This window comes from Syngnathoides biaculeatus, chromosome 4, assembly GCF_019802595.1.
Source record: "Syngnathoides biaculeatus isolate LvHL_M chromosome 4, ASM1980259v1, whole genome shotgun sequence".
In the NCBI taxonomy this organism is placed as follows: domain Eukaryota; kingdom Metazoa; phylum Chordata; class Actinopteri; order Syngnathiformes; family Syngnathidae; genus Syngnathoides; species Syngnathoides biaculeatus.
The window spans coordinates 27266775-27282994 of record NC_084643.1 but is presented as its reverse complement, the minus strand read 5'-3'; the positions used below and the strand labels follow the sequence as shown (position 1 = coordinate 27282994).

The 16220-nt window shown below is 39.0% G+C and overlaps 1 long non-coding RNA gene across 1 annotated transcript in view; it reads right to left on the bottom strand.

Annotated features, from left to right (window-relative positions):
* Positions 1-2537: 2537 nt before the first annotated feature.
* LOC133499285 (uncharacterized) overlaps positions 2538-16220 on the bottom strand; it is a 47783-nt gene continuing 34100 nt past the window's right edge. Inside the window, exons 2-3 of the long non-coding RNA XR_009794611.1 lie at positions 7232-7308; positions 2538-3410 (exon numbers count right to left, since the gene is read on the bottom strand). This is a non-coding gene — a long non-coding RNA (uncharacterized LOC133499285). The remainder of the gene's footprint in view (positions 3411-7231; positions 7309-16220) is intronic.

The following is a 16220-nucleotide window of genomic DNA, read 5'->3' as shown; positions in this document are numbered from 1 at the left end:
GACTGTAAGTGTTGTGGATGTGTTTAGGGGCGCTTGTGTACTATGGTGGATGACATGGGTGGCAGAACATCAAAACGGTCTCGTTCTTGTGCCTCAAACAAAGTAGTTGTTATGTCCACCTTTGCGTTTTTTTGTCCTCGCCTTGGCGAAGCTGCTCCCAACAACCCCAAAGATGTTGCCGTTGTCCTCCACTTAAATGGTTTTCTTTGCCTGGAATGTTTCCCCCGCTATATTGCGTTTCATCGTTCACACCCCCACTGTATCACAGAGTTTTAAGTCATCTTTTATTGGTTTTTATCGTCTATGGGCAAGTCCGAATTTAAGGTGGTGCGCCTTCACCGTAGTATCACATTGTGCCCCAACGTTAAAGGCAGCTCTGAGGACTGCGAAAAGAGTCAGCTTAATTAACAGCAACAATAATTGGCAGAGAAAGTCCTTAACAAATACCAGTCTAGAATCTAAATTTAGTCACCAACCTTAATAGTCGTTCCCACAGTGTAGAGAGCATACATGCCTGTCATTGTTTTATTTGCTGGGACTCAGCATCTGTTTCTCTTTATGTTTAAAATTACTGTATCCCAACTCATGCTAGCTCATCAGCAGCTTTTCACTTTATGTGTTAGCATTAAGAGAGCTCAATCTAATTGGATGAAATGACATGGTTAAATACTTTATCTCAAATACGTTGCTCAATTTTGATTTTGTTTCGTCTGTCAGTTTGACAGTAAACTTCCATTGGGAGTGACAAACAGCTTGAAAGCATTACGCTTTGCATATTATTTGGATTAATGTGTGATCCACACTTACACTTGCTAAAGTATACTTTAAAAAAAATGGTTTTCAGAAATTTTATTGTTTCAAGCATGTGGGAGGTGTAAAATTATGTTAAGAGTTTTCTATATAGTGTCTTCTTTTTTTCCGGCTTGTCCAGTTAGGGGTCGCCAAAGCGTGTCATCTTAACCCATGTAAGTTTAACTCCTGCATCTTTCTCTCCAACACTAACAGTCCTCATGTCTTTCATAAAGCGTTTTAATATTACATTTCCACTGATTGTGAGTGGATCTAGAACCAATCCCTGATAGCTTCGTTGTAATACAAATCAGCTGCATGGTTCTCATCTCCAATTGGACAGTCAGCAGACTGGGATGTCGAGTGTCTTTAGGTGGCCTGTGATAGTGCAGGAATATCGTTGTGCGGGGTTGACGATGCCGTCTTTTTCTGACACACGAGTGAGTTTTGTCTGTAGCCGGTGCATGTTGTTACTTTAAGGACCCGGGTGACTTCGGCATCCGGCTTTGCTTGCTTCTGAAAGGCATGTCCCCGCGCCCACCGTGTTTGCCTTTCAGCATCTGTGAGTGCTCTAACTACATCCCGAGTGTTGTCGCTCCTCCAGTACAATTATGAGCACTAAATGTCACGCCATCTTCCTTTGTCTCTTACCGTGCCATTACAACGTGCGAGGCAGGCAAGCTGTCGGCTCTACATGAAAATTGCCTGCCAACTCCTGTCCTTGGACTTGGATGACGCATACACAAACCCTTGTGTAAACTACAAAACAACATTGAAGAGTATTAGCTTACCATTACCTGCCCTTATCCTTTACCCTTGAGGAGATTGCGGAGGAAAAAGAAAAAAATCTCTTAACACACTCCACAGTAGGGGTTGATCTGAAAGTGATGAAACTTGAGTCAAAGTCGGTCGGTTGATGTCATCATTGATATTTTTTCAGTACTGTGCAATGGTCCAAAATGCCTGTTTTACATTTTGATGGAATGGCATGGAAGCAAAAAAAAAAAAAGTAAATCTCACAATTGCGCTGAATGTAGGTGTTGCCTACATACAGCCCTGCACGTTTCTCTTCAACAAGCTGCGCTCATCTCGTGCTCCATAGCAAAGCGTGTTGAAAAACGCAACATTGTAACTAGCCTACAAGACAATTAAGATATTTGTTTCACTTTTGGTTTTAATTTTATTTGAGGATATAATTGCATATTCAAATCATTTTAAAATTAGCCGATGGGTAGAGTTGAAGCAAAAAAATGTGATAAGCGATTAGATTACGGGTACTTCAAGCTCTCTATTTCGGTACAGAGTAGAAAAATCAACTTGTCGACTAGTCGACTAGTTTGTCGAGAATTATCCCTCGGGATAGTCTGTTAGAGCTGTGGTTCTCAAAATTTTTTTAACACCAAGCACCACCTCAAAAATTACTTAGCTCTGCAAGTACCACCATCATGACCAATTTTTAAAGTAAATTAGCATAGTAGGCCCATGTTTTCATCAAAAGCCTGAAGTTCGTCAGAAATGTATTTAATAATATTGTAAGCCACTACAACATTATGCACAGTTTGACAGTTAAGATGGATCTTACATATAGGAAAATAAAACTGTCCTAATATATACATTAAAATAAAATGTAGTGAACCAAAAGTTAAATAAAAATGTATATGACAATGTGTAAAAAGTCTTTCAAGATTGAATCGAAATATATTGTACTTGACTTTGAAGTACATTCTATAATGGAAATACAACGGAGCTGTACTTGGATTTCTTTCTTATTCTCGACTCTTTTGGATACCACGAGATGGAGCCTGCATACCAGTTGGGGATTCCATCCATCCATCACCGTTTTATAGACAATCAGGCCATTGCTGGCTTTGATTGGAAAGGATGAATTAAGCTTGAATCTGTACTGAATATTGCTGTACGTGTTCAGGCTATCCTCAGTTTACAACAGAGTTACATTCTTAGGGTGGCGATGCAATCCAACTGGTACACAAGTCACAAATTGCCAGTCGATCATCCACCTATGCTAGCATAGCAGTCAAGTCATCATGACAGTAACCAAGTGCAAATCCATCCATTTGCTGAGCTGCTTATGCTCACAAGAGTCGTGGCAATGCTGGAGCCTATCCCAGCTATCTTTGGACAGGAGGCGGGGTGGACCTTGAACTGACTGCCAGCCAATCGCAGGGCACAGAGATAGGAAGAACTATTCGTACTCACAATTACACCTAAGGGGAATTTAGAGTCTCCAAGTGATGCATCTTTTTGGGATGTGGGAAAAAAAACGGAGTGCCCGGAGAAAACCCACACAGCCATGGGGCGAACATGCAGACTCCACACAGGTGTGGCCAGGGTTAGAACCCTGGTGCTCAGAACTGTGACCTTGTAACAAGTTGAGCCCCCGTGCCGCCTCAAATGCAAATCAATAAGAAAAAAAAGAACAATTCCATACCTATAATTTTTTTGGTTGGCTTGCAGACTGGAAGTGGAGTGAACTTGTTCATTATTGCTGTTTGGGAACTCCAAATGTTGGAATTGTTGTAAAGTGAGAACTCCCCAACACCTGGTTTGACCAACCTCGAAGTTCGTTGGTGGGTTAGGATGGAAGCCATCACACTGGATTTCTGTTGTAGAGATATTAATTTGAATGTTCAATTAATAACCCTTAATATACCAATAATTCATTTGCAGATTTGTAACGTTTTTACTTTCTTGTAATTTCAAACAAATGAGCTCTTTTCTGAATGAATCCGGGAAGCAGTTTGGTGCAGCTTCTTCATCACCTCTGAATGTCAGTTTACGGAGTTTATCTTTAGGAAAACAGTTTAACTGAAATCCTCAAATGGCAAAACATTTAATCTAATCCTGCTTTCTAAAATATTGCTTTTATTGGCTTGAAGCAGCACCGGAAGGACCATGTTTTACAGTATTTAATGACTAGTAGCTCAGGAGACAATTCGAGGATGAAAAAAAAAATAGCCATTACAACACCCAAAGGTCTAAAGACATAGTTGCAGGCTAGGTATAAATCACAGCATCGTTCATTATGTAGATTATTGCCGACCAAAATTGCATCGATGACTCATAACTCAGAAACTTCGCCAATGTGGTCTACGCTCGCTGATGAAATTGACCTTTTATAATTGAGACTTCCGTAATAAAAAAAATACATATATATTCTCATAGGAAATATTCAGCCATCCATCCATTCATCCATCCATCCATTATCTGAGATGCTTATCCTCATAAGGCTCATGGGACATGTGAAATAATGGAACTAAAAAAACATTGCAGCTGTTTAATGTTTAACTTAACATTCTCAACTGTCACACAAGGATAAAAATACATGACTCACAAGAAGTTAGATATTAGGATTTGACATGAAATTTCAGGATGAACTGAAATTGCACTCCAACCCTTAGTGATGAACTTGGGAGTTTGTACTGTATACAATTAAACATAAAAAAAAAAAGAGGTGATAAAAATCTGTCGAGCAGATCTTGCTCATCCTCCATCACTGCAGAATGCTTTCAGATGCCTGAATTCCTTCCCTCCACCTCTGAAAAGCAACTCTTATTTCCACTGATGTCTCAGGATCTGTCTGATTACTTCTTTAGCTTTTGTTCCTTCTTCGCTCTATGTCTGTTTGCTTGTCTTATGCCGAGTTGTTGGCAGGCATTTTTTTCCCCACCTGGAGGTACATTTTCTGCCATAGTTTCAGAAATGCTCCCAAAGCCCAAGGTACCATAACAGTCCAACGCAGGACTATAGAGCTCGTGCACGTGACGGCGCCATATTGCTGGTCAAACAGAGGTGCTCGACATTGTGGGAGACATTGAACCGGAGGAGAATAATTACAATGTCCGAGACCTGTTGTGCGGTTGGTTGTCACAAGAGACGAGACAGATATTCAAAGAGATCATTCTATTTTATATTTTATATTCAATACCAGCTGAAAAGACCAGAAAATATGGATGGATTTCGGCAGTTAAACATGATGTATGGTGCCCAACCAAAACACAGGTATGCCCGTGTAGCGATTGCTTCATTTCAGGTAGGAATTATTCTTCTCAAACTCAAATTACCAAGAATTATTTATCATGCCAAATTGGCTCATTTGAAACAATGCATATGTCGCAGATGTTTACGGAGGTTAAGCGTGGCCGCAATCGCTTCCGTGTACGTTCAGTGGAGATGACTCCATCCTCTTTTTTTTTCGCTTTTGTAATCATAGTTAATGATTGCGACTTTGTGTAAAACAAGGGGTCATTTATTTAAATATTGGAATTTGTATTGAATACTATCTGGAAAGATCGATGGATTCCGAAAGGTTAACGTGCGGCTGAACTCACTTCCGCGTTCACGAGCAGTCAACCCGTCACTATGTGAAATTTATTCCTGATTGAGAACAGATCCAGCAACCAAGTATTTGTATGCGTCCAGACTTTTATACGCTTTCAAACTTTTCCGTGTAAATCTTGACGATTTTCTCACAAGATACATATGTTTATCCAGTTGTCCAAGACAAACAAAAGTGAATTAACAGTCCAATTTCTTATCGGTGAAAACATCGACTTCGGCATTAAATATGGCTCCTCTATGCTGAGTTTATCTAATTTTTCCATACACCTTCGTTTATTTTCACCTTGTAAATGTCTAACGGTATCGGACAAGACTCTGGGCGTCGTGCTGCAAGACACATTTTTGTGTCGTCTCCAACCGACTTAGCTTTGAAGAATGCTTTGCTAGACCGGCAATATGGCCAGTCACGTGATCTGAAGCCAAGGAAGCACTAATGCTACTTGTACCACACTTTGAGAATTACTCCTTTAAAGGCGTTGGACTTTGGTGGTTTCACATGTAAATGAATGAGAGGTTGTGTACGACCACAGAGAAGATGAGAGTCAGTGAGTATTTACGCCTCTCTTGACACTCGTTCTTACCTTTTTTTTCACTCCCTGCGAGCTGTTTTATATCAGCGATCTAATTAAATAAAATAAATCACAAAGATGCAGCCCCATGTGATTCCCGAACTGTTTCCCGCACCCCCAACCGATTGTATAAATCTCCATTACGGCACATTACGCGGCACATCACTCATGTTGTTTATTGGTGGGGAAAATATGCAAACAGAGCGGGGCCCGTAAAAAGTGATGGATGCTCAAACGGGCACTTCTCTGTGTCAGCGGGCAACTAAGCGACGTCTCGCGTGGGCTCAAAAACGTACGGTATGTCGTCCTGATGTTCCCTTTTCATTGTAGACGGGGATCCAAAAGGCATCTTTTTATGGCTTCATTGGCTAAAGAGCTCTGTCTCTGAGCCAGGGACATTATTTAATCTAATTAGCTGGACACCCTACCCTCAATAGATCTCTTGCTAACTGTAAAATTGGGGTTAATCAGTATTTTTTTTTATTGGTTAACAAACGCCATACAGGTGCTGAAGTAGCCACTTAGGGAAGAGGATTCTATATGCAAATATGCTTGACTTTACGAGGGGACTAAGCAATACAATACAATCTATACAATACATTTTATGATGTCACTGTGCTATAAAAAAAACAAATGAAAAATATTTCTCTTTCACGCCAAAACAGAACCTACAAAAATAATGAAAACAGCAACATTAAATAGATACATTTATAAAATGCTAATGCATGTTTTTCCTTAGACGTCTATCACATTCTTAAATACATTTAAAACATAAATACAGTTTAGAGAAAAACATCTCTTTAAGATAATAACTATGGCAGAGGATAATTTTAAAAAGAATATTGGATATTAAGTGTGTAGTTATTCGGGGCACTCTGCCCTTTTAGGCACAACTATAGAGCATTGGCCTCACAGTTCTTGGGACCGGGGTTCAAATCCCAACCCTGCCTGTGTGGAGTTAGCATGTTCTCCCCGTGCCTGCGTGGGTTTTCTCCAGTCACTACGGTTTCCTCCCACATCCCAAAAACATGCACGGTAGGTTAACTAGAGACTCTGACTTGCCCCTAGGTGTGATTGTGAGTGCGACCGTTGTCTGTCTCTATGTGGCCTGTGATTGGCTGGCAACCAGTTCAGGGTGTACCCTGCCTCCTGCCCAATGGCAGCTGGGATAGACTCAGCGTTCCTGCGACCCTCATGAGGATAAGCAGCTTTGAAAATGGATGGATTTTCAAGTTGTAAATGTATTTTCATTTTGATAGTTGTTTTGAATGGCTTTTTATTGCTTTATTGAAATGCTTTTTTCCTTTTTTATTATCCTTACTTTTGAATTGAAATTGTACTTTGTGGCATTGATTTTTAAATTTGAATTCATTTGGAATTTTTCAGCATCATTACATTTTTTTACATTGGAATGTTTATCTTTTTTTTAATTAAATTTTTTTTTTCATCCCTCCTACTAATGATTTGCTGGTAAAAACACACGCTTCGTATTCCTCACACAAATTCTTTCTTACCTGACAAGTGAAGGCCCACTGATGACTTTCTAAGTATAGATGCCTGATGCTTGGTCCTCACCCACATAAGAATTTCTCTGTCAAAAAGTGAAAGTCATCAGAGCTCAAAGTGCTTTTAAATCAATCCCCCCGCTGACCTTATAACATGCGGCGTCGATACATGCAAATGAAAAGCTCTATACTTAGCCGCCCATCATCTGGAGGTGACAGGCACTCGGCAATGCTGTGGTGGGAAGCGAGATTAGCTGGCGTCTTTAATTAAGGTAGCGAATGCAGTACAGTATAGTGGGGGAAGGAGTCCATGCGGAGGTTAACAAGTGCTGACAAGGGCGGAGCAGACGAGAACACAACAGCGAGCAGGATGTCAAATTAATTTTTTACCCAATGGATGCTGATGCGGCGGCACAGTGATGCAACTTATTACAGCGTTAATGTATGGAGTTTTGAGTGTTCTCCCCGTGCCTGTGTGGGTTTTCTCCGGGCACTCCAGTTTCCTCCCACATCCCAAAAACATTCAACATTCATTGGACACTCTAAATTTCCTTCAGGTATCATTGTGAGTGTAACTGTTGTAAGTCTCCACGTGCCCTGTGATTGGCTGACAACCAATTCCGGGTGTACCTGAGGGTGTATCCTACCCATTGACAGCTGGGTTAGGCTCCAGCACTCCTGCGAACCTTGTGAGGATAAGCGCCTCAGAAAATGGATAGATAGAACCTGCAGTATATATACCCTTCAATCTGTCGGTGGTATTTTCACCAGAAGAATCTTTCACATGCGCACAAACACACACAAACACACACACACACAACACACACACACACACACACATGGGTTTCCCCACCTGTATCTTATATTGCGACATATTGGATCCACCCTAAGCTGTGTTTGCGCCAGTTACCGCTCGGGCCCCAGGGCCACTCATCCATCTTTTCGCGCTTTGCTTTGGGGCATGACTACTGTGTTGATGCTGATTGGCAGTCATTACATGGAGCCCCCCCATCAACCCGCGGTGGGAGCGCACGCCTCATTGGTTCAAAGCCGATTTGCGGGCGGGTCCAGATGATGGAGGAGGAGAATGAGGAAAGAAGTGTGCGTGCGGGTTTTATCGATGGCGTTCAGTTGCACTGTACTACTGTTACACTTTGGCTTCCATCCCAATGGACTTTCCACAGGAAATGCAGGTAACGAGAAGCTGAGTTGCACTGTATTTCTCGAGAGTAGACGTGGAGAGTATTGCTAGTCTAATGAGTCATTTTTGAACACTTCCAAAAAACAAGAACAACAAAACCACAACATATTCAACAAACAAGTAAAGTCCAGTTGTCTCGAGTAAACATTTGTGGATCACCATGACCGTCACCTGAAAGATTGGCAACCTACACAGACCACAAGAAAGAAAGACAATTTTTTAGCTATTATTTCATTTGTGATGGTGAGTTATAAGTATGTTAATAATATTGAAAAAAACACAAAATTGAAAATAATTTCAATGAAAAAAAAAAGAGTTTTCTAGAAAAAAGGCAATTTTATAATATCTGACTAACCACGTCCAACCAAAATTAAACAGACTATGTTGGGGAAAAAAATTCCAAACATATTCATTGAAGACTTGAACTAAACCATTTATTTTTTGCCAAAATTTTATCTCTATTAAAGAACAAGAGTTGCCGCTTGTACGCTGCGATTATAAAGGAAATGGACAAAAGAATAAACTTGGTCATTAATAATTGGATAATAGATATTGTTGTCGAGGACTTATTATTATTTAGTTTTTATGGCCATCCCTAGGCGGAATGTCTGCGGATGTGGTTTGTGTGTGCCACTTTCAGTGGAATTTTAAACGTGGCGATCCACTTTAAATGGAAATATACTTGACATTTAGGAGGAGATGTAATCAGCATCCATTAAAAAGCAGCTGATTTCCTCCATGAAGTTCCCACTGTCTTTAGCGGCGCCGCCCTCCTTCCCTCTCAATCTATTTTCCACCACTCTCCACAGTATATCATTTCTTCACTCTTGTGATTTATTTCTTTTCCACTCATACAACGCTGCCGGCTCCTCGGTTTCCTATTCAATCGGATTTACCTGTACGCTCCCCTTCTCCCGTCTCCCCTTTCTATCGTCTTTGCCCAATGCCCCCACCGGGGTGTCGTAGCTGAAGAATAGACGTCTGATTTCATTTCCATGTTTTTCCTCGACGTCATTACCGAGCCTCATTGTCGAAAACACGCCGGCGTCCTTGTAGCCGGGCAAATCATGCAAAGTAGTGAATCATCAGCGCTGGTGTTTGGGGGATATGCTGTGATTTAAAAGGAGCCACACAAACAAATCCAGCAATGATTGATGTTGAAACTCGATTGTGAGTCAGGACACCTTTGTGTATTGGAGTAGCTTATGACTTGATTACGGCCTTACTTCTTGGAATTTTTTTCTGCCTCGGATTAGAAAATAAAAACACAAAATGGGTCATTGAGTTCCATTTTTGCGGCACTGATGCAATCCTAATTTTACTTCAATTGTAATGTCTTACCCAGTCCTTTCCAAACTTTGTTTTTTTTTTTTTTGACAAGGCCCATATTTTACATTTGAAATAGCTCACAGCATACCACAAAACAAAAATATATATCCAGTGGGACCTTGATTTACAAGTTTTGTTTCATTACTGAGCTTGTAGCTCATTTTACTTACGTATCTACCAACTCTAGCCCTTTCATTAAAATGAATTTAAATGCCATTAATCTGTTCCAGACCCTCCAGAAAAATGTTTAAACATTGCATTGTATTTTATAGGAACATAATTCAAGTGCATCTGAATAAATAAACTGATTATAAAGTGTAATTACTGTACATACGCTATCGTTTGTGTGTTGGATGTGTTCTCTAAAGATGCGTGTACAAGTGAGTGACGTCAGGAGCACAAGTCAGGTTGCCCGGTTAGTCTGTGTGTATATTTGTGTGTTTGTCTTAAAGTGCTTTGGTGACTGGGACTCACCTTTCCCACATGTGGAAGGTCCTGTACAGTTAAAATAAACATTAGGCTTCTAAATATATCACAGGATGTTGTTAACAAGTCTGCTAAATTTAAATGGTGGAGAAAAAAAAAGGTAGAATAAAATAAAGCTTCAAAATATTGACAAATCTGCCTTTCTTTCCACTGTCAAATGTTGCAAATGCAGGTTTGGTGAATGTTTGAAAAACAGTACAGTTTAGTTCAACCGAGTATTGCATTGTGGAGGTATACAGTAAATGCATTGACAGAGAGTTTTTGCACCTTTACAGCAATTGTCTTCAAATGTGTTTAACTTTTTTTCGTGTAGTTACACTTTAGAAAATTAAACATTTTGTCTTGCAATAAAAAGCAAAAAAGAAAAAAAATTAAAGCAACAGCTCACAATGTCACAATTTGGGACATTTTTAAATCACATTAGCACTAGTTTTCCTTTGTCTTTTTTTTGTACATCATCTCATCATCCGGGGAATGTAAAAAAAAATATTCAAATGTAGGAAGTAAAATGAAAAAAAATCTTCAGAAAATTTAATCCACAAAAAAGTACAGGTACCTGAAAAAAATGATTTAAGCGGCGTTATGACGTTACGGACCATTGGTTAAAGCATCCGATTTAAAGACCACTGGATGAGCGAGTCGAGAGGAATGGAATACAAAGTGGGTGGGAGTGATGTGGCGAGGGCAAGAAAGTTGGCAAGGGCCAGATGGCAAAAGTAACAAATATTGTGTATGGATTAGAGATGGAAGAAAAACTGGGACCTCTGGCCTTGGTAAATGTGAGACTAAGCCAGTGGGTAAGTTTGTTCTTTACAGGCTTACATTTATTTATAGTATTCTGTATTTAATTCTTGTTGGCTTTCCAAATTCTCTGCATCCACTAGTCACTTTGCTGCCACTTCTCTCTACCGATGGGTTGCTAATTACACACCTCCAGAAGCACAAAGCAAAGTGCTGGAAAAAAGAAATGTGAAGTGAATCCATTTCCCCGTCTATCCCCGGTGTGAGATTGATGGACAGGCGCGGTGGAAGGCCTTCAAGGCATAACAGTGAAGGTCAAGTGGATTTTGTGATTTCACTGGCAAAGCACTGCGCGGGATTTTTTATTTTTCGTTTGAAGAGAGGAGCTATCAGGATTTCAACTCTTAAGGCATATGTATGTATTTGTGCAGCGGTGGCTTTGTCTGTGAGAGCCATCCATACTGACAGGATATGTTGGAACCTTCATATCAGGAGTTTGTTCTCTCTGCGCCTTCAACAAGTCATTTGTCATGGACTTCATTGCACTACAAAGTGAATCTTCTTTGTGTTCATAAATATTCTCTCAAATTGAAAACATTCAGGTTTGACATCAAGAGATGAGCAACTTTACTTTCCACCAAGTGTTTACATCAGTTTGTCCAACATAGAATATGGCATGTTTTATTTTTTGTTGATGTGTAACTAACATTAAAACCAGAGAGCTGTACATGTTCTCATTTTTTTTTTTTTTAATGTTCCAGCAAAAACTTTATGAGTGCGATACTTTTCTAGGGTGTAGGTGGCCATAACAATTTGCAAGTGCTCTTGCCCTGCAATTTTTTTCTTTTGTCTGCAAATGAACGTGTAAGATGAAAATTAATTAATAGTTTTGGCCTCTTGTAATTCTATCATCATATTATGTAAGATGTACTTAATTCCAAAATAAGCCACTTTTGTATTATATTTTCAACTTCAGTGGGGCTTTGAGATAGCCAAGTCAAGCCAAATTAATTTTTTTATAGCGCATTTCATACACAAGGTAACTAACAAGGTAATGGACTTTACATGATTAAATGCATTACAATACATAAATAAAAACATTTGAAAAAGTACAATTAAGACAGCTTGTAGTGCAAGAAATATCACTGAAAACCCATTTTTTTCAAGATGCGAGGTATCATTCAGCTATTTTTTATTTATTTTTTTAGATTCAAGCACTGTATGGTTGCAGTGAACAACTCACTTCACAACAAACTACAGTTTGGCAGATTTTAAACCATTAATAATAATAATAATAATAAAACTCTGTAACCTCTTCATTTCCACTCCTTGTTGAAGTTTACTGTCAAAACTAACACACGGCACAGGTGGAATGGATTATTGGCATATCTATTCGTTTATATGGGAACTGATGATTTGAGATACGTGTTCATGAGCATTGTCACAAAAGGAATTAAATTTTCATCTCGAGGCAGCACTGAATACAAAAACCTTCCTACGTGTCTTACTAACAGTCACATTCATCAAAATACACTAAGATTTACAGTACACAATTTACCTTTTCTAATCCTCGCTGAAGTCAACCTCTCAAGAGAAAGTATAAAAGTTAAAAATTCCATTTTTTAACCTTTTTTTTTTATGTAGAAGCTAAGAAAATGAATGTCTTAGCTGGTCCAGGGTGTCATTTTTTGTGGGCCCATGACATTTATTTATCTAACAAGACAAGGTATTGACTCCATTGGAAACAGCTTGTTTATCATCCATTTAGAGGACCAATCAGGCACAATTTTAAACTCTGGTAGGGAAGCCTGATGCGACACGTCATTGTAAAAATCTACGTATGTACCTGGTGTCAGGAAAAAAAAACATATACAATACACACACACACACACACAAATTCTACAAAGATGCAAACAGTACGATTTCGATGCAGTTTTACTGAAAAGTTGCAAGTAATGAGAGCGCAGATTGATTCTGTGGAAAACTTTCATCCACGAAAAAAGAATATGTACACTGTGTTGCCAAAGAACTCTGCTAAAAGCCCAATTTGTCACATTGCTAGCTCCAGTACCTCCAATGTGTGGCCCGAAGAGGGAGGCAGCCCTGTCTTTTTCAAACAATGGCATGCATGTTGTTCTGATTGTTCTGGAATAATTGTCTTCTTGCATGAGATGCATCAAACACCTTTTTGTCATATTTCTAGTTTCAACGCCAACTTTCTTTCTTGTTTACACTTTGTATGACACGTCAATTCATCCATCCGTCCATTTTCTAAGCCGCTTATTCTCACGAGGGTTGGAGGAGTGCTGGAGCCTATCCCAGCTGTCATCAGGCAGGAGGCGGGATACACCCTGAACTGGTTGCCAGCCAATCACAGTGAGACCTCAATTGTTGTTCTAATTATTTGAGTGGGGGTGGTTCGAAGTTATTCATTTCATATAGTTACCCGAACAGTGTAGTTGGCTTAGTCAAGAAAGGACACTTTTTTTTTGTAAGTACACTGGTGTTTCTTATTGATTTAACAGCAAGTTAAAAAATACTAGGAAAATTATGCCCTTGGGCTTCTTGTATACCAAAATTGTAAATTCAGCCCATTTCAGTTGGCAACATGACATTTTAATGTCTGTCAAAAGGAGGCCTAAAAAAAACGGTGTGACGGATGCATGCCAGTGGTTCTCAAACTTTTATGCACTTTTATGCTGCACCTCAAAAATATATGTGCTTTGCTCGCCAAGTGCCAACATAATGTCAACATTAGAACACAGCAGTGTAGTAGTCCTACAGTAAGCGTGTAGAACAAAATAAGATAGGTGTATATTCAGAAAAAATACATTTAAACCAATGAAAAAATGTGCAGTCTGAACATTTAACTCATTTTACTCAAGCAGCTCTTAGAAACTATCAAATCAAATCAATCAAATCAAAAGCCTTTAATGTCATTATATGCTGTGCATACAACGAAATATTGAGTGCTTCTCCACAAGGTGCAAGGTGCAATAAAATAATAAAATAGAATAAAAATCAAAGAACACATTAGGTTAAAAAAAAACAATAGATAAAACAAAAAGGCACAGTTATTCCTAAAATAAATAAGTAAAGCACAAATGTGCCGTTGCATAACATTCCATTACAGTACTGTTATTTCAGTGGTTTGAGTTCAAGGAGTTGATGGCTCTGGGGAAAAAGACGTCTTTGGTTGTCCGTGTTTGGTGGGACCTGTACCGCCTGCCAGAGGGCAGCAGGTTAAACAGGTGATGACCAGGATGTGAAGAGCCCTTTACAATATTCGTGGCTCTGCTGTGATGGTGGGAGTTGGGAATGTCTGAATGTATGAAACTTACACACTACGACTGTACAACAAGTTGGTATTTGTACCACATTTTGAGGGTCACTGCCTCAAAAACAAAACCAAAAAAGCAAGTCTGCCATTTTAGGCTGCACCAACCATTTCAGACAGGTTTTGGTGGTTTTCACATTTCTTTGAAAAGGGAACCTGTCCCAGATATTTGGTCCAAGTGATACAAAATCGGAATCATCATGTGCACTTTGACAGAGTTTTAGTATTTGCTGAAACCCCAGCTACACAAGGTCTGGTAAGATGTACTATGAAGCCGTGTCACTTGAAAGTGAGCATCGACATGAGTTTAAGTCAAACAATCAAATGTGTTAAGTACAACCTAAGCCTGCCATTATGGCTACGTTAAACTGTTAGCGATTCAGGATGGTGAAGCATGGCTGTGAAGTTTAACTGACCATAGAACCTGGATTGTTTGGACGTAGCCATAACTTAAAGCAAAATGAAAACTTGAAGTTTTATACCACTTGTTTTTAGGTCAGGATATTGCTTGATGATAGTAATTCCCTTGCTCAATAACATAGCTGATGCTACAAGGCAAATATGTGCAAAACCAAATGAAAACTGTCAATGCTACCAAGCCATTTCGGTGTAGAAATATTGGACTCGTCATTTCAAACTTGTGGACATTTTTTTGCAGTGAATGGTTTCGATGTTTGTCTTTTGCTAAAGTGCTCTGTAATTTCGACATCACTCAGGAGACAAAGGCCAGTATTTACTGTCGTAAAACAGAAAAGTGCCGTTTTCTTGATTGGGACAGACAGTTCTAAGCTTCTTTTCATTTCTAAAAGCCCGTGCATCTAATGGAACAGGAAGATGTTTACACGGTGCTTTTACCACTAGATAGAAAACCATCAAAAGTGACAAACTGAGGGGGCGGAGGAAACAAAGATTCCTTACAGACAAAGAATATATATATTTCTTCCACTCATCCTGCCTTTTACTTTATTACAGCTTGCTGAGGCTATTAATCAGCATAATGCAGTTAACCAATTATGGCCGATTTGATCTGGCTGCAGGGCTAATTGAATAGATATCCTCGGTGATTTATGGGTGGGGGGGGTCTACTGTTTAGATGGACGAAAAGAGATTTCCAGTAATGATTCATCCAAACTGACATTTCTGGACAATAGCACCCTGAAACCTTTGTTGTTTTAAGTCTCAGGACCATAACGTCAGCGGAACTCTTTTCTCTTAAACGATGACTTTAAAAAATATATGTTCCTTTAAAAATTAATTTTCATCCATCCATTTTCTTAGCCACTTATCCTCACCTTGGTTTTGTCTTTTTCCCCTTATTATGGGTAAACCATCTTTTTCCTTATTAAAAAAAACCCTACCATTTTCTTCTTGTAACATTTGTAAAAAGTATAACAATTGGGACATTTGGGAAAAAAAAAAAAAAACACTTGTCTCCCAAAATACTACATACCCTTTCCAAAAATTCAACTCTCTCTTCTGGGGTTACGACCAGAATGCCAATATTCTCCCACCCACAAAAATGAAACTTTTCATTCACTACTACTGCATTGTTCTCCTACGTTGACTACTTTGTCGAAATAGTGCTTTAAATAAAAAGCCAAGCGACTCCCAAAAGTAAAGAAAATCATCTTGCTTTTTGCGAAGAAAAAGCTACATTTTAAAAAAAAAATTACTGTCCCAAAAAGTTTTTCCCCCAAAATAATTATTTTTTGTCAAAAAAAATATTTTCAATTATTATTTTATCCCAAAACAAGATTCCCCAAAAATAAATTACAATTTTATTCCGGCAAAAATACTGCAGACTTATTATGTGCAACTTTTTGTTATTCAGCAAAAAAAACAAAAAACACTCTCCTAAACAAGAAATCCCCACCTATATAATTCCTGAGAAAAATCACTTTTCA